Source organism: Streptopelia decaocto (assembly GCF_964273445.1).
Source record: "Streptopelia decaocto genome assembly, chromosome: 2".
Taxonomy (NCBI): Eukaryota; Metazoa; Chordata; class Aves; order Columbiformes; family Columbidae; genus Streptopelia; species Streptopelia decaocto.
The window spans coordinates 93,753,683-93,772,152 of NC_138655.1; the positions used below are offsets into that span (position 1 = coordinate 93,753,683).

The 18,470-nt window shown below is 40.0% G+C and overlaps 1 long non-coding RNA gene across 1 annotated transcript in view; it reads left to right on the top strand.

The window, feature by feature from the left end:
• LOC309436334 overlaps nt 1–18,470 on the top strand; it is a 28,295-nt gene that overhangs the window by 8,238 nt on the left and 1,587 nt on the right. The window contains exon 3 of the long non-coding RNA XR_014183326.1: nt 9,769–9,850. This is a non-coding gene — a long non-coding RNA (uncharacterized lncRNA). The remainder of the gene's footprint in view (nt 1–9,768; nt 9,851–18,470) is intronic.

Genomic DNA, 18,470 nt, shown 5'->3' on the forward strand with positions numbered 1-18,470 from the left:
CATTTGATGTACATGTCGGATTAGCGAGAGACCTTTCATCATTGCTTCAAATTGTGCCAGGGGAGGTTCAGATTGGATATTAGGAAAAATTCATTCATGGAAGGGGTTGTCAGGCATTGGAACAGGCTGCCCAGGGAAGTGGTGTAGTCAGCATCCCTGGAGGTGTTTAAAAGATGTGTAGATGTGGCACTTAGGGACATGGTTTAGCGGTGGACTTGTCAGTGCTAGGTTAGCAGATGGACTCGATGATCTTAAAGGTATTTTCCAACTCAAATGATCCTATGATTCTATGATCTGCCTCTACAGCCCAGCTGCTGAGCTGGGATATCTCCAAGTCTTTGCTGTAAGCAGCTCCATCTCATTTTCCCAGTATAAGATAGACTCAGGCATTGCAGCTCCTATAAAGTGTCATTTCAAAGCTTTATTTCTTTAAAACATTAAATGGTAATAACCAAAATAGTTGCGTATCACCATGAAGAATGTATTTACAAAGTCAAACCAGTATTAAAGGCGCACATTTATGCCACAGCATATAAAAGGTTGTTGCTTGTAGCTGAGGTGAGCAATCCTGAAATGACACCCTCTTCCAGCCGCTGGCTTCATTCAGCCTGTAACAGTCAGCCAAAATGGTGGTGTTTACCTGTGGCTGGTTGCCTCAGCATGGTTGAGTGGTTTGTCTCTGGCTTCTCTGATCTCCTGTGTGCATACCTTAGCCATAAGCAACATTAGGGGCTACATCAGGGAGCAAGGAATGAATTGTTGAGAGTTCTTTTGTATAGCACTTAATAAAAGGGAAATAAGATGTGTTAGAGAAGCAATGGACTGAAATCTTTTGGGAAAACGAAAGAGAAGAGGGTCCCCACATTAACAGTCTTGGAACCATTGGCAGATCTCCATCATCAATTGTGGTGAGCAACATATATAATCCCCTCTTCCTGAGTCATCCGTCAGTATTTATAATGTTTCACCAGTGCCAATGTAATAATGTTTAAGAAGTTGAAATACTTCTGAAGTGTATCTTCCTCAGGAATTCTCATGGTATTCAGAACAGATCTTCCCTAAACCCCTTATTAATGTTATTGAACATATGTGGTAGAGAAGCTGATGTGCTCCACATATGGGAGTTGTTCAAGGTTGACTTGTTGATTGGTGTCCTGATCTTTGTGTTATACAGGTCACAGCCAAAAGGTTGTGTGTTTTGTATGGTCATTTACTGTTCAGTTAATAAAAGCAAAACAGAAGGGACTATGATTTATTTGCTTTATTTTGATACTATTCACAACCTTTGTAATGTCTTCATTTTCTGAAATGCAAATAGTCGTATTCAGGAGTACAACCCAAACCTAGATTTGAAGTTTCCGTATCACATTTCTGACTGTTGGCTGGATGCCAACACATGACAAGCATTAGAACAGTTAGTTTCATGTAGAAGTAAAAATGCGCATATATATTTATGTTTCCTAATACTGACCTGAAAGAGGATAATGAGCAAAGGCTCAGATCCTCAGAAGTGTTTAGGCCTCTTTCAAATATACATTTCAGTACAGACACTAAATAGAAGATGGGCACTGCCAGTATGCATCTGTATGTGTCCTGGGGCCGTTTTTAGCAATTGGAAGGTCATACAGGAGCCTTTCTGAGCAAAACACCTGCTGATTTTAGTCCAGTTTTGTTTGAGAGAGAGCCCCAGGTTTGATCCAGGATGACTGAAGTCAGCACATTGATCTGGAAGAGCAGGTGGCAGTCCTTAGGGGTCCGCTCCTGTTCCAGCTGAACTCAGCTGAGTCGCTACCTTTATTTAATAGGCAGGCGCTGTAATTCAGCAAATAATTAGCAAAAATATCAGTAAAAAATGTCCTTAAACCTTTGTGCAGCTGAACCAGCTCACCTTTGAAGAAAGCTTGTCCCCTTCAGATACTGGGGCTATTGACAGGAGCAGGGGCAGCAGCTGCTGTGTGGGTGGCAGGGGGTGCGTGTCTTGCCCAGCAACCTCATTCACTGGCTGTGGATTCCACCTCCCACGCTCCACCTGCACAGGGCACCATTACTCAGTTTCTGTGCAGCAGCGGTAGGTTCAGCCTGGTGCTCACGCTTGGCTGAAAAGCAGTTGCAGTCTCTCTTTTTGAAAATCCTTGAATGCTAGAGATGTTTTTCCAGCCCTCCTTATGCAATATTCACGAGCTTCAGAATAGCTGGAAAGGTGTGACTGCACGCAGGATGAGAAATACAAATGAGCCAGTATTATATTAGGACTGGTTTGTCGTGTATATGGATGTGCGTATGTATGTACACACAAGTGATCTATTTTGGATAAGGAATTGCGGTACTGATAGTCATAGTAGTTTCTCTGTTGTCATTACACACATTGAATTGGAGGGTGTGCTGCTAAAATACCTAGTAAAGAACACAGAAATATCCCTTTTTCTCTCTGTTTCTCTTTGCTAATACTTTTTTAGTTTGCAATTTTTTTTAAAGAAAACCACATTAGCTTTTCTTTACTTTTATTTGCACACTATGTAGAATATGTAAAATATAGTGTATAACTACTATATAATGTGTAATATATGTTATATATGTTATATAGCATAAGGTCTATAACATAGGATATATATAAATATCTATCAGAGAATCACAGAATTGTTCATGTTGGAAGGGACCTCTTGAGATTATCTACTCCACCTGCCCCTAAGTTTTTTTTGTCCAAAATTATTTTTCATTTTAGCAAGGGGGTCCTTTCATGCAGTTTCTTCTGCCTTATTTAAACTCTTTATATGATGTACCCTAAAAAAAATAAATCAAAGATAAATATAAACATTATGTAAAGTATATAAAATAAATGCACTTTTTAGAAAATTTTCAATAATTGCAGCGCTCCTTTGGAATTAATAATAATGTGATTTATAGCATCTACAAATCTGTGTCTGAGTTATTCTATGTTTCTTTAATACAATCATTCTAATCATGGGGTTTTTACCTCTTTAGAAACTGGTTTGATCATTCCATGTTGGAGCCACACCCTGAAAAAACGAAATGCTTTGCACACCTAATTTAAGATTTAATGTAGTATCAGTGTTAAACGTGTTTCAGTCTGTCAGTCTCTTGCTTAAAAAAATCTCCAGGGTTTCTTTCTATTTGCCTGTTTAGCAAACCAATATATTATAATCTGCCATGGTTTAGAACCTGATTCCTGCAGTCTGAGGTGTATAATGCGCTTTTCTTCCACTAAAAATAATTGGGAAAAAAAATTCACTGGCCCTTTTTTCCCAAGCGCATTGAATGTAACAAAAAGAGCCAGCTTGATAGCACCGTAAGCTAAACTCTCATAATTGTGCTCAGAGTGCACAACAGACAATCAGGCCTCCTTGTGTAAACACTGAAACTTTCAGCCTTTCACCTACGTGCAGCTGGTTTTATGTGCTCTTGCTGAGGTTTTCAGCAATGGTCACGATTGCAGATCACCGAGAACTGGATTGGTACCACCTCTGATCACTCCTGCACTTCTGAAAAGGTTTTGTGGGAAGAAAAATAAAATGGCTTCCTAATTCATGTTGCTTTAGGCCATCATGATGCTACAGTCTAAAAAGATCCCTGGCTTTAGAGCTGCAGAATCCCTGGGAAGTTCAGGAACCTGACTCCACAGTGACCTTTTCTGAAAAAAAGGTCAGCATGCCACAAACAGACTTGCCAAGTCAACTGCTTTTCCCTGTAGACTAAAGCTTTGTGGTCTTATTCGCAGATCTCTTAGGAAACTTGGCCAAGCTACTGCTTTTTGTTGTTTCAGGCACAGTTTGTGTGTTGAATGGAGTTTCATAAAGTGAGAGTGATTTCAGTACAATGGAAGTAAACTCAGCATTGAAAGTGCTTAAAATTCATTCTGTGGCTCCCTCTACATTATCTCCATTTTTTTACAATTTTAATGCACATTTCCTAGATGCATTCATAGGATTTGGTTCTGTACAAGTCTCTCTGCCATTTTCATGCTTGTTCTTTTGTTGGCTCGAAGTTGAGGCAAGATGGGACTTATTTGTTACAGTAGGGAACGATCTTTCAATGGTTTGAATTAGCTTGGGATCAAAAAATATCCACGTTACTGACACCTCATTATTGCTACCTCATTATTTCCTGTGCCATAGAGCTTTTAAGCTTTTAAACAGGGGTTTATTGCTTTTATTTTAGGGGAGCATTTTTGGGGTACAAATTCTGGATAGGCCATTACCACTTACTTTAAACACATTCATAGAAATGTTTTGACAGTTGCGGGTGGCTTGGGGTGCCCATTTGACTTTGGCAGTGGCTTGGGGCTTCTTGAGTCTAACTGAAGATTAAATTTGGGCCAGAAAAAATACGTGGTCTTCCCATCCTCTTCCTTCAAACTTCTCTTTGTGAGATAAATGGACATTAATACTGAAAAGACTGCAGAAGCTGAATATTTTATTGTACTAAACCTCTCTGTTATCATATTTTCCCCTACTTTTCTTCATTTCTGTTTATTTGCATCTTAGATTAGGGTACCTGTTTAGGGCAAGAACTGTGTCTTTGGGTAGTGTTCATCAGCTAATGTATCTTTGGAGATAAGTATGTGAATTTTTCTGTTATTATTTTAGAAGTAGACTCTTACCTGTAACAGTTCTTTTTACCCATTAAATGTTTTGGATCAGATTCTCATTTCTTCTAGGTTTCCAGACCTATACTGAAAGCTGCAGGAATCTATTGATTTATAGCCACTGCACATCTGACCCAGAATTCATGCAGTTATTTCACTGAAATATAATCTGAAACTAGGAATGTGTATGCTGCTAATGACTTCAAACTTTATTTATGTGACTAGCAAAAATACGTGCCAATCAACAGTGGCTTCTATATTGAATATTGTCAGTAACTGTGCAGTCATGCTCATACATACCTCCTAATAAACCTGGAATTCAGAGGCTGGACACAGATATGGCATTGGAAAGTGGGAGCTCCGAGGTTGCACTGACAAGGATCGATGAATGATGGGCTGCTCTGAATAAAATATGTTACTCTTTTAATTTTTTATTAACCTCAGAAGCCTCAATCAAGGTACTTACAGCAGAGTAAGGTATGAATATGTCAAATTCCTATGTGAGTCACAGACTAAATGCTGTGGATCAAAAGCTCAGTGGCTGAACTTTGCAGTGGTCTTTATAGCAATAACTTGCACTTGAGAGTCCCAGTGATACCTGTGGCTGCTGCAGGTTCCATGTTCAGATACCTGTGCAGCGTCGCAGCTCAGCACAAACACATTCACCTAGAATTTGTTATGTGCTCTAAGGAATAACTTGTCATCAAACCTGTGTATCAGTAACTATATATGTAGTGAATAAAGTTGGATTGTTCTCATCCATGGCAAAAAAAGCAGGGGAATATACATCAGTTTGCTGTTTAGATGGCTCATTCGGCTCAAATCAAGTTTTGTGATACAACTGGCTCTTCAGTTGTTTTATGATACTTTCCCCATAAAGTTCCATCTGTTTCAGAAGGGTGACGGAGTGGAATTTGTGGAATTACTGTCATTTGGTATGATCAGAAGGGCATAGTGAGGTATTTTGAGTCTGGCAGCACTGCTGGCTATTTTGGCTCATGTTGTGCGGGATGAAATGGGATTCGCCGTTACCAGCTCCACGTGTGTGTTGTAGCTGTAAACACTGGGTTGTCTCTGTGGGTTGTATCTCCTGACAGGACACTTGTAGTGCTGTCCAAAAAAGAGGAGGGAGATTCGTGGTGATGCGTAACATGATGTTTAAATTTATACAATTGCTGTCTTTCAGTAATTGAGGGAATGTTGGATTTTACAGCATGATGCCTGGTCAGCTGTGAAATTCCAGGGCAGCTTTATGAGGAACCGAAACTTTCCAGCAATCATTTCACCTATATGCAAGAGCTTTTTCTGCCTTTTCACAACTTCCAAAATACTCTGTCTTTCAAGGTTATGGATTTGCTGTGACTACTCATTCAGAAAAAGCCTGCTGCCTTCTTTTGTCTAAAGAGAAGTTATTTAGCAAACAGGCAGTCTGTATTGATCCACTGTCTTGGTAAGGTAAAAGTGGCCATTAAAACTGCAACAATTCCAGCTCAAGTATTTTGAAAGAACTTATATAATCTGCTCCTCTCTTTTTAATGTGGGGAAAAAAAAAAAAAAAGAGTGTGTGTTTTTCCAGCAGTTTTTTTCCTTTTCAAAGAACAGCCACAACAGCATGTCACAGGACAAAGTCAGTGAAAGCCACACAAGGATAAAACCTGGCCCACTGATACCAAGTTTATCTGAAATTCCCCTCCTGCACACAGTCATCTGAGGCGTTTGCAGCTTTGCGCTACCACACCTGTGTTAGTTAACTGGCCTGCGCATCTTTTACATTCCATGCGTTGTCTGGCTCTCAGTCCACATGCGGATGCATGCACAGATATTCACACCACAGTGAGCAAAGGTAATAAGCCAGAACCAATAGAAATGTTGAGGAAAAGGCTATGTGGAAAAGACTTAAGCAGCTGTGTTCATCTACATGTGTGTAAGTGAAAACAGGCAACTTTGTCTCAACACTAAAGTAATGTGTTGATGAAAATAAGATAACCAATATGCAAAAAAATGCATGTTGAGTGCATAAAATGAATGTGTTACGTATGTGTTTGGTATTCCATAGCACTCGTGAGATAAAATTTGATATGCAATTATGTGAAATTGTTTATTATATTTGGTTAATTGTTTCTGTTCTTTCATACCTTACTGTTTGATTATAGGGATTCAATACTGACATCTGTTCTTGACTTACAGTCTGTGGCTTTTAGAGAGTTACAAATGTTCATTTGCAAAAGCTATGTGGAAATATGTATCACATGTAATATAAACATTGTACAGCATCCATGCTGCGTCAGCTCCATTAACTAGATGCTGACACCAGATTTATTGAAAAGTGAGACTTGAAAATTAACCAAAACAAAAATATTGTCCTTCTCTCCAGGCACTTAGAGGTCCTTGTGCACCTCCATTCACCCTCATAAAAGAACATTTAAATGACATATGTACTTACGGAATTTTGGTTTAATGATTTTTTCCATAGAAAACTTAGTTTCAAACAATGAAAAATGTGGTGGAAGATGTTCCTTCCATTTTTCTTTTCTTCTTAGACAAATTTTTATTCTTTAATAAGCTATTTACTGGAGGTGCCACTTTTTACAATAGACATTTTGATAATTTCAAATGCCAGTTTTCACAAAATCATCTTGATTTTTCTGAAATGGAAACTACTTGAAATATATTGTGAACATTTTCCTCCAATGGTTTCGAATGGTCTATCTAAACACAGGCTGTGTTTGCTATTATTTCTTACTGCCAATATTTGATATCATAGTGAAAGTTGTATCCTTAAAGCTGCTAGTGATTGTTCTGTGAGTTAGCAGCAGAGTATCATTGCCGTTGATACGACACATTCGTAATTCATTGTGTTGCAGTATTGCTTTTATGATTGTCTCTATGAACTGTCTTTAGAATTTAGTTCAGTTCTAATCTGAGAGGCAGAGCTAGGCAATCCCTGTCTTATATTTCTATTTGAAAAACAGAAAATCTGCAGAAAATATTTTACATGGATGATAAAAATAAAACTGGGTGAAGAATCTACAGAAGCAAGCTTTAACTTAGGTGAGCTAGTCTCCCTTGCATCCTTTTACAATTAGCAGAAAGAGGCTCCTCTGACAGTAATTCAGAGGATCTATGTGCCTCTTTATCACAGAGCAAGACTGGGGAGATTAACTCTCCTAAAGTTAGGCCTGTGGAAATGACTAACAGTTTTCTCTATTAGAAACAAGTTCTGCTTTGCAGTGAACTACAGTATTCACCGCTGGAAAATGTAAGATACAGAATGATAGTGTTTAGCATCATCAGAGAATACTTGTCTAATTCATTGTAGGAAGGGAAGTACATATATCTTATTGTCTTCCCTCCCCCAACGAGAGAAAGTACTTGAGCCCGTTCTTGCCATTTAACTTGATGTAACCCTAGATACAGAAAGTGATTCTGTATTTTGTATACAGAATATATAATCCCATTCTCATTTCTCACTGTCAAAGATATCTGGTGATCTCATGTGGAAAGTTCAGAGTGCTGTGTCACGGTCGGCATATTTGGTTTCTTTGGAACTAGGCAACCCCAGCTTAGTGTATTCCAAATAACAACATTTCTTATTAATAAGGTTCTTTTTAGAGTATTGGTAGTGCTTGGAAGGTATGGAGAATTGCATGTGCTAGATGATGGCCTAGTTAATTTTGGAATTTGATTCTCCTTTATTTCGTGGGCTGACTTGCAAATTCTTTCTCTTTTTATCAGAGAAGATTTTTGCAAGCACCAGAAACTAAACTGAAAAGGAACACGGGATTTTTTTCTCAGGTCTGATAACAATCTTGTGTGTTGCAAATATATCACAGCTGTCCTGACTTTAGAAGTGTTTGAAAACATCTGTTAATGTACTTTATTAAAACCATCTAGTCTGAAGACAAGACCACAAGGCTTGATCCAAAGTTCTCTGATGGTATCTGGATAGCTTTCAATTACTTCACTGGGCTGTGGAGAAGACCACTAGACCCTTTGAGAGGAAAACAGTTTTCAGTCAGTATGAAAACATCTGTGATTCTGTTTGAAACCTCTTTTCCAGGCTCTGCTTTGTCCTGCTGATTCTGTGCTTGCTTCTGTCCTGATCACTGCAGTGATCAAACTTGTTCTTAAAACTGCAGGCTCCTCTTGGTGTTTTTCAAAGCCTCAGGATACAGTTCCTTTCTCCTTCTCACAATTTGAGAATAAGCGGGCAAATCCAGAAGTCCTTTTTCCTCTCCCAGCACCAGGAGTTTCAAAGAAGAAAAGGGAAGAGGATGAGCAGAGGAGCCTTCCTCCACAGTGGTAAAGGAGGGTTCCTGTCTCAGGCCCTTCCAAACATGTGCCCCATTCTGCAGCCTGGCGTGATATTTATAAATGGATTTTATGAGTTCATTACCTATTTCAAAGCAAGTGCTGGATGCCAACACATGTTTTCGTGGCTCATCTGTGGACAGTGGGCACCTGTTGCAGAGAGATTCCTCACCCAGGCCTCTCCAGCAGATAAATCTAAGCTTCCACCTGGATAAGAAAAGGTCTTGATTCAAAAGGAACAGCCCTGGGTGAATCAGATAGAAAATTAGATATGCAGATAAGATCTTTGGGTTTTGTTTGTTTGTTTTGTTTTAATTATTATTCTTTTCTGAACCTCAAGCACATTTATTCAATTGACATTGTTAAAAGGGAGCTTGTTGAAAACCCGGTTAGGATTCCATAACATTTAAGTGCTTCACATGGCCAGATTTCATTTTACTTTTGCTGAAATATGGAAAAAAGGAGAGCAAATAGCTTTGAAATTTATTTTTGAGTCCATTTAATTGGATGGCAATTAGATTTTCCTGTAACTATACAGGTTTGGGTTAAAATTTTACAAAGACAAGATACCATGAAAGCATTACCTGCTTCTTAAAGTGTGTAAGAACACATGAGTGTGTGTGTCTAAACTGTCACACATTTAAGAGGAATTTGTGTATGAAGTTTTCTTCTTGAGCATGGAAGTCAAAGAATTCACATATACTAAAGTATGTTTCTTAAACATACATAGAGCCTTTTTTATGTCAGTTCCAGAGGCAGCAGTCTGCAAGAGTGGTGTAAGGATCAGGGATACTGTTGGGCTAGTGATTCTAGATTGTGAGCTGAAATTAGCTGAAATTTCTTCTTAATTTCAGAGGTTTTGGACACAATGTGGGAGATCAGCAGTACTTAAGAGAACAGAGAACAAGATGCATGAAATCTGTGAAACAACAAGAGGTGAGATTTGATCATCTGATCACGGATCATTGTATTTTTACCACCTTGGTGATTTAGCACCATGTTCCCCTCCTTCTCTCAGCTTCCCAGCATTCACCAATAGCCAAAAGAACTTTTCAGTTGGGTGCATGAAAATCTTGAAAGGACTTGGATTATATTCCTGTTAGGGCAGAAAAAGGCTTTGGAAATCTGCTGTCATCCCATCAGCCCACAGAAACACTCCAAAATACCATATTCAGTGGGAGAGAATGGAAAGTATCTAGAGCACCAAATGTGACAGCTGGAAATTATTTAAAAAAATACACAAGATGGGTAGGCCAGTAATGTTATGAGGGGTAAGAGAGGCAGCTGGGAGATTTAAAAGGGCAGGCCTGAGAGCAGCTGAAAGATGCCAGCAGTCTGCTAGCAAGAGCATCTGAGGGCTGTGTGTGATGAGAAAACATGCCAAAATGATAAGAAAAACAGCTGGAGAAAAACAAAATTTCAAAGTCTGTGAAACAGGGATGGATATGTAAATTCTGCTAACACTATTGAAAGAGTGAATGAAATAGTTTGGGTTTTTTTCTTCTGTATGCTTTCGTAAGTTACTCTTGTTTTCACAAATGACCTCTTTCTCCAGAATCTGCAAGAGTCCTTTGCTGCTGCCGCCTCCTTCTCTTGATCTTTTGGGCTTTGGTTGTTTCCTCCACAGAAAACACCTGTCTCTGAACAATACTGTTCACTTGTTAATAGTCTCTTAAGCCAATATTTTAATAGTTTATTTTTCTATTTCCTGACCTTATCAAGATTTTCCCTGCTTATCATTCCAAATGTGAAAACCCCTCAGTGGAATGCCATTCTCTGTGAAGAAAATGCACTTGTAGCAGTTCTTTTTAAAAGTTCCACATCTCATTCTGTGTTGGATCTATAAGACTTAGATGGCTTTGTATTCCAGAGGCCTAGCTGGAGGAGCTGGCAGGCTTGAAGGACCTGATGAACAGTCTCTAGAATTTGGTAGGGCCTAAAACAAGCTTGTAATAAGAACGTGGTGACTTGGGAAGGTAAACTATAAAAACACACAGTGGGGCAGATTTTCTAGGCTTTATGCATTACAATTGCACCTGTATTTTTGCATGTATTTTATTATACGTAGAGCTTATAATTTACTTGCATCTGATCACAAATTTGACTCTAGTCTGGGTGTGCTCATCAATGATGTGAAGACATATGCCAATATCTGCATATAGTAGCATGTTCTTTACCTTTGAAATTGTGGCTCTGCTGCTTTTCAGCTGTGAAAGCGTGAGACAGTATGTGTGGACTTTTTTTTTTTCCATAGATCATAAGGAACAAAGAACTTATGTGAAAAGAAGAGTACACTATAAGATCTTAATAGATTCTGTCCCATCAGAAACTGAAATACAGCAACATGCAAAGAGCAAACATGCTGTCTAGCTCCTCTGAAGCTGTTTGCTAATGACCTCCAATGAACTAGAAAATGTTAGAGAGCATAGTCTCAGCTTGAAGCCTGACAGGAGAAAAAACAGCAGGCAGAGAAAAGCATGCAAAGAAAGTGAAAGAGAGAATGGAGATAGTAAATCATTATTTTTCAACAACAACAAAACCCTAATCAGGCAGCAAATTTTTGATTGCTACCTGACCTACACCATTAATTCCAGGCCAACAAGAAAAGCAGAAGCAGTTCTGGAGGACAGGAAAGCAGACTTACAGAATAATAAAGAATAGAGCGAATGTAAAGGACGAGAAGGTATAAAAATGCAGATTAAAATATATTAGACTGAGCATTTTCTGAAAGACATCTGAATGATTACCAGTTATTATTGGTAAAATGTAACTCATTATGTAGCATATACTAAATATTTTAAATAAATAAAATAATAGGGCCAGGTCAAAAGATTTACAGTCCAGTCTGATAAAATGTGAAATGAAACAGAGAGCTAGAACGTTTGCCAGGCAACGTTATGCATGTTTGGCATAGGGAAAAATACGTGGAATCAGTGAGAAGAAATGTTCATGATGCAGATTAATTGTTTTTAAAGAAAGCGTGTACTTTAAGTTTTCAGATACCTGAAAGCCTTTGACTGTGTATTTTAAAAGAAGATCTTTTGTTTTGGAAGCCCTTGACACTATATTCCCCTAACAGGAACAATTAACCAGAAGCATAAACTAACAAGAAATTTTACATGTAAGACCTAGTTTTGCACTTCTTATGCTTAAGTAAATTTCTCTCTTGGAATTTCAGCTTCCTCGTTTTGTCCATGATTAGCAGCAGACTAGGCAATTTATTATTCTACATTCTACTGTAAATATAGATGGCCTCTGTTTTATGAAAAAATGAGTTTGTAAGAAATGAGTGCAGGTGCACTTATCTGAAAAGAAGTGAGATAGTGGATTTGAGAAAAAATGGGGAAGGCCCTGACCAACCGTTTTTTCAATGCATTGCCTTTGATAGTTGAAAGAGCCCTCCCTGCCTGCTACATGTCCTGCTTCCCAGCCTGTAGGATAAGAAGATCTTTGCCACTGGCTTTGCACCACCTTGTGACTTAGGAGAGTTCTCCCCCCCAAGAAGGCTGTCTGGGTTCATGTCTTAGCCCTCAAGAAAAGAGGATTTCAGTTGCAGAAGGAAGTACGGTTTGGTCAGTTATGTTTTTAATTAAAATGAGGCAGTGGTAGAGAGACTGAATTTGCCGGAGCGTGAACCTGTAAATCAAGTCAAGCTGTTATGAAGTCTACAAACTAGAGATGCGCCCAGGTGGCTTCATTTAAATGGAGTGCAATAATTCAGTTTCAGAGTTGGCATGGTTCCCCCACATGCAGCTCTTTGAATGATATTACTCCATATTGTTTCTCAAAAAATCCCAAGGTGGGGCGCTTTCTGCCACTTCTCAAGAATGAGAACACCATGAGAGATTTCACCACTGATAATTTTTCCAGACTCTGGGGAGTAAGCAGAGCATCACTTTGGTATTTCTTTTTCCTCTCCTCAACACCAAGCCATTATCAGAAGAGGAGCCGAAGTTCATCACAAATATTAACATGTACCTACACTTATCTTCTTTCTAGCACATCACACTGAACAGCAGAATTATCTTTCCACTAAACACACACAGGTGTTGGAGTGTGTTCCCATACCACAAATTTCGGAGCAAGACGGTAGGGCAAGGTAGGGCAAAGTACCGTTTGGAAGGTCTGCAGGCAGCTTGCTCTGCTCAACAGCAAGGCCTTCATGAGTTGTTCAATGGGATAGCCATTGTTTTGCAAACACAGGTAACCCTCTAAATACCAGGATCTGTGAATAGTGCAGTAAAATAGATATTTTGTTGAGATCTTTGCTGATTTAGGAATTAAAAACCAGTTAGTATCATTAAAACTTCTACCTGTATGACTGACAGAACCTGAGACTTTGCAGGTAACCCTGCCTAGATTTAATAACACCCCACTGAGAAGCAATTTGTTTTCTTGTTGGCATATTTATGACTTTGTCTTCAGGAGTCATCAAATGGGCAATAATTCCCCTTGTTGTCAGCCAGTTAAGACCTGGAAGATCTGCTCTTAGTTTTTAAACTCCAAACAATCCTACCATCCTAAGCACATTAAATACCACAGTAAATGTCAAGAATCCATGAAAATCTTTTGATGTTTGCAAGTAATAGCACTTTCACCACCACTGAGCAGACTGCACTTCTGACCCCTTTGGAGCAGACCTCTCTGACCTCCAGCAGTTCTGTCAGGTTATGTTCATGCCTATCTTCTGTTTTCAGTCTGTGCCCTGGCTCCAGTCACAGAATCACAGAATCACAGAATCACAGAATCACACAACGTTAGGGATTGGAAGGGACCTCAAAAGATCATCTAGTCCAATCCCCTTGCCCTGGGTATCAAGCTCATCTCAGTTGTGCCCAAAGCTTTGCTGTTCAGTTTTCCCTGCAGCAAGGGCTGTGACAGTCAGCAACCAAGCTGTCCTACTGAAATGGAATATCATTAATACAGTGCAGCCGCATTTCAAATGAACCATATCTTAAGAGCAATGGAATCATAGAATCACAGAATGTTAGGGATTGGAAGGGACCTCAAAAGATCATCTAGTCCAATCCCCCTGCCGGAGCAGGAACGCCTAGATGAGGTTACACAGGAAGGTGTCCAGGCAGGTTTTGAATGTCTCCGGAGAAGGAGACTCCACAACTTCCCTGGGCAGCCTGTTCCAGTGCTCTGTCACCCTCACTGTGAAGAAGTTTCTTCCCATATTTAAGTGGAACCTCCTGTGTTCCAGTTTGTACCAATTGCTCCTTGTCCTACCATTGTTTGTCACTGAGAAGAGCCTGGCTCCATCCTCATGACACTCACCTTTTATATATTTGTAAACATTAATAAGGTCACCCCTCAGTCTCCTCCACGCTAAAGAGCCCCATCTCCCTCAGCCTTTCCTCATACGGGTGATGCTCCACTCCCTTAATCATCTTGGTGGCTCTGCACTGAACCCTCTCCAGCAGTTCCCTGTCCTTCTTGAACTGAGGGGCCCAGAACTGGACACAATATTCCAGATGTGGTCTCACCAGGGCAGAGTAGAGGGGAAGGAGGACCTCTCTCGACCTACTAACCACCCCCCTTCTAATACACCCCAGGATGCCATTGGCCTTCCTGGCCACAAGGGCACAGTGCTGGCTCATGGCCATCCTGCTGTCCACCAGGACCCCCAGGTCCCTTTCCCCTACACTGGTCTCCAACAGGTCATTCCCCAACTTATACTGGAACCTGGGGTTGTTCCTGCCCAGATGCAAGACTCTACACTTGCCCTTGTTATATTTCATTAAATTTTTCCCCGCCCAACTCTCCTGCCTGTCCAGGTCTCGCTGGATGGCAGCACAGCCTTCTGGCGTGTCAGCCACTCCTGCCAGCTTCGTGGCATCAGCAAACTTGCTGACAGTGCACTCTATTCCCTCATCTAATTAGTTGATGAATATATTGTATATAGTATAGTACTGTATAGTATATTGTATATATATAGTACTGGTCCCAGTACCGACCCTTGAGGAACTCCACTAGATACAAGTCTCCAACTAGACTCTGTCCCAGAAGGGAGAGTACAGGCAGTGCCCAGTTCTCCCTAACACCGCCATTCCCTGAGTTTAGGAAACCCAGATTCCTTGAGGCTTCTCCACTCACCGTTTGTATCTTTGCCGAATTGTGTTCTTTGAGAACTGCTGGCAAGCACCGCTGCCATTGTCGGGATCAGGCCAAGGCACTCCGAACAGTTTGCATTATACTGAAGACAATATACTAGATCTTTGAAGACAGCTTCATTCTTTGAAGTTCCAGACTAAGACTTTCTTGCCCAGGAAGACACTATGTTGCTGCTTGGTTTGCACTTTGGCCAATCTTTATGGAGCTAAACGGATGCATTCACACAAGAAAGCCTTTCAATGGCGGTGTGGCCTTCTCAGGAGCTCAATCAGCTGAGCTGCTGCAGCCACACCAGGGCAGCTCCCTTCTGACAGAAACTCTCTGAAGGCTGATGGGCACACTTCTGTTTTCACACTCAGCTGCTGCTCTCGGAGCTTTACGTTGGATTCTGATTTCTTTTGGCAAGATCCCAGGTGTTGTTAGAGCAGGCGGGAAAATCACTGTTCTTGATAAGGTCAGAGGAAGACCAGTTTCAAGATACAGTAGTGTATGTGGAACTGGTGACATTTGCAGCAGAATAAAGCCTGGAGATCTTTGTAATCTCTCTCACATGAAAAACAGTATAAATTATGGTGGCACTCAGGTTAGCGAAAGGATGCACTTTACAGAAAATGGGAAAAAGAGTTTCCTTGATAAATAAGTTCGCTAATAGAAAAAAAGCCAATATTGATGAAAATCAGGAAAGAACAATGCATAAACTTGCATACTGTAATCCCACTCTACTCTGTGCTGGTGTGGCCTCACCTGGAGCACTGTATGCAGTTCTGGTGCCACAGGATAAAAAGGGTATAAAGCTACTGGAGAGTGTCCAGAGGAGGGACATGGAGTTGGTGAAGGGTTTTGGAGGGGAAGCCGTATGAGGAGCGGCTAAAGTCACTGGGTTTGTTCAGCCTGGAGAAGAGGAGACTGAGGGGAGACCTCATGGGGCTACAGCTTCCTCACAAGGGGAGGAAGAGGGGCAGGCACTGGTCTCTTCTCTCAGGTGAGCAATGACAGAACCCGAGGGAATGTCAGGAAGATGTGCCAGGGAGGTTCAGGTTGGACATTAGGTTCTTCTCCCAGAGGGTGGTGGAGCACTGGAACAGGCTCCCCAGGGAGGTGTCATGGCCCCAAGCCTGACAGTGTTCAAGAAGAGACTGGACAATGCCCTTAGACACATGGTGTGACCTGTGGGGTTGTCCTGTGCAGGGACAGGAGTTGGACTCAATGATCCTTGTGGAAGAGATCATACCAGACAAAGACAGCAGCCCACTTTTAAGGTCCTTTGTCCCTAGTGTGATGAAGAAATTTCATTATAATTGAAACTGACCATGCTCTGGACATACCTTGAAAAAAAGCTTGTGCTTCAACTTGGTTATGCTTGGGTTGTTCATATTGGCCATGTTTACTTGTCTGCATAAAACATTCCAAAATTGTCCAACTATCTTCAGTGAAAACAAAATTTGCTTCTCGCCTTTCTTTATTTCTTTCGTCATTCAGAAATATTACTAGCGAACAAATTAGGAGATGAATTCCAGCGGTTAGAACAAATAGCCAGGGAACCCCAATTTTTTGGCAACAGTATGGTATCCACAGCCTTGAGCAAGTAATCAGTCCTCCCTTTGAAGCAGCTGGAAAATATGCTGATGTGTTTCTGTTGAAAACCATTCAATCGTAGTTATTTGTGTCAGGAAAAAGTCAGAACATTCTACTCTGGTACTTTTTGAATGCAGAGGTATTTTGTTTTTAAACCATTTATGATTTTTTTAAAATGATCAAAACACAAAATGTTAAAAAATATACCTTTATTTTTCTGGGAGGGAGTTTTGTTTAATACAGTGTTTTAAATTTTATCTGCTAATTTTTGTCATTGCTACAAATCCAGACAAAACAAACAAACAAAACCACCAAACAAATGAAAAACCAAACCAAACCAAACCAAAAGCCCCACAACCAACCAAACAAAAAAAACAGTAAAAGTTTTTCAGAGGGTGGCAAAAGCCCTTATTTGCAGTGCTGGTAAAAAAAGTGTTCTGTTCAAGTATGTGGTAGAGATTGATTCAAGTACAAGAGGGTACTGAGCTAAAAAGTATACACATCTCAAGAGACCTCTCACCAATTAATTTGGATAGCATCTTTTGACTTTCAGGTGCTTGGTGATGGAACAGGCTACTGTGGGTTCCTCCCTATTCCCAGACTGTTTAGGTCAAAAATAATGATAGTGTAAGCTAGCCCAAATTCATGGCTTATCTCAGTAAAGTTGGCACATGGAACTCAGAAACGTTCCAGAGCTAATTTTCTTCATGTTGAGAAAAGCTGGTAATTGTTTTTCTGTGCATATCTGCATGTTTGAACATAGTCATAGTTGTAGTGTTCTACTTGTTCTTTGATGCTCTGTCAAGCTTATTTTTTCTCCTAATTTTAGACTGGGTTTTGGAGGAAAAAATCATTGGTCATAGTAAGCATTTTGTAAATTCAGACATAACCATGCTATTTTCAAAGTCCTTAAAAATCTTTAGTTGCTGCTACTGTCAGGTGTTTTATTGGTTTTGTTAAATGTAGTATATAACAATATAATGAATCCATTCCTTGGGATCCTTATGGCCAATAATATGGTGGCATGAAGGCATGGAGGCTTATGAAGGCATGAAGGCATGAACTAGCTTAAAAGAGCATTCCCTCATTGTTTTCAGGGATATACAAATAACAGCCAATTGAAAACGTGTGTAGGCTCTTTGGAAGTGAAATGTAGGTTCAGACTAGAATGCGTTTTCTCATGAATTTTTGAGCATAACGAGGGAATTGCTCAGTTTGAAATGGCTCAGCATCTGACGAAGAAGACTAAGAGGTGCTGTGAATGATTGCATTGTTATTTTAATCCTAACGTAGTCGTTTCATGTGTTTGAAGATCTAATAAAAATTAGAGACAATGAACTCTAGCCATACCAAGTTATGCTCATTATTTAATAGGAAAATACAAATATTAGGAAAAATTACAATTCTAGCAGCCAGGTCATCAGTGTAACCCTTCCAGGTGTTACACCTTTTTTATTCTACACATTCCTTAGCAATGGTTCTTGGTTTCAGCTTCTCCCTTCTCCCTTCCCTCTGCAAGGAACTTGGCACTGATCATTTCTCAGTGTAAAATACCTTTTGAAGGTTTTGGAAACACAACTGGAAATTGTATTGTGTGCAATTCCTTGCCGCTTACGTATATGCCATCTCTCAAGTAAGATGCTAACATTTCTGCCGAGTATTCACATATTTCACAATTAAGTGCAGCTATTTCTCAGTTATTTTATTTTGGTCCTGGTAATATGCACTCTTGGTGTTTCAAGTATAGGAGATGTCATTGAGGTGTATTTTATGTACAAAGGTCCGTTCAGATAATTACTTAGCAAAAAGAAGAGTTAGTGTTCATGTTGCATGCTCAAAGCTAGGCTTGCTAGTGGAAATTGAA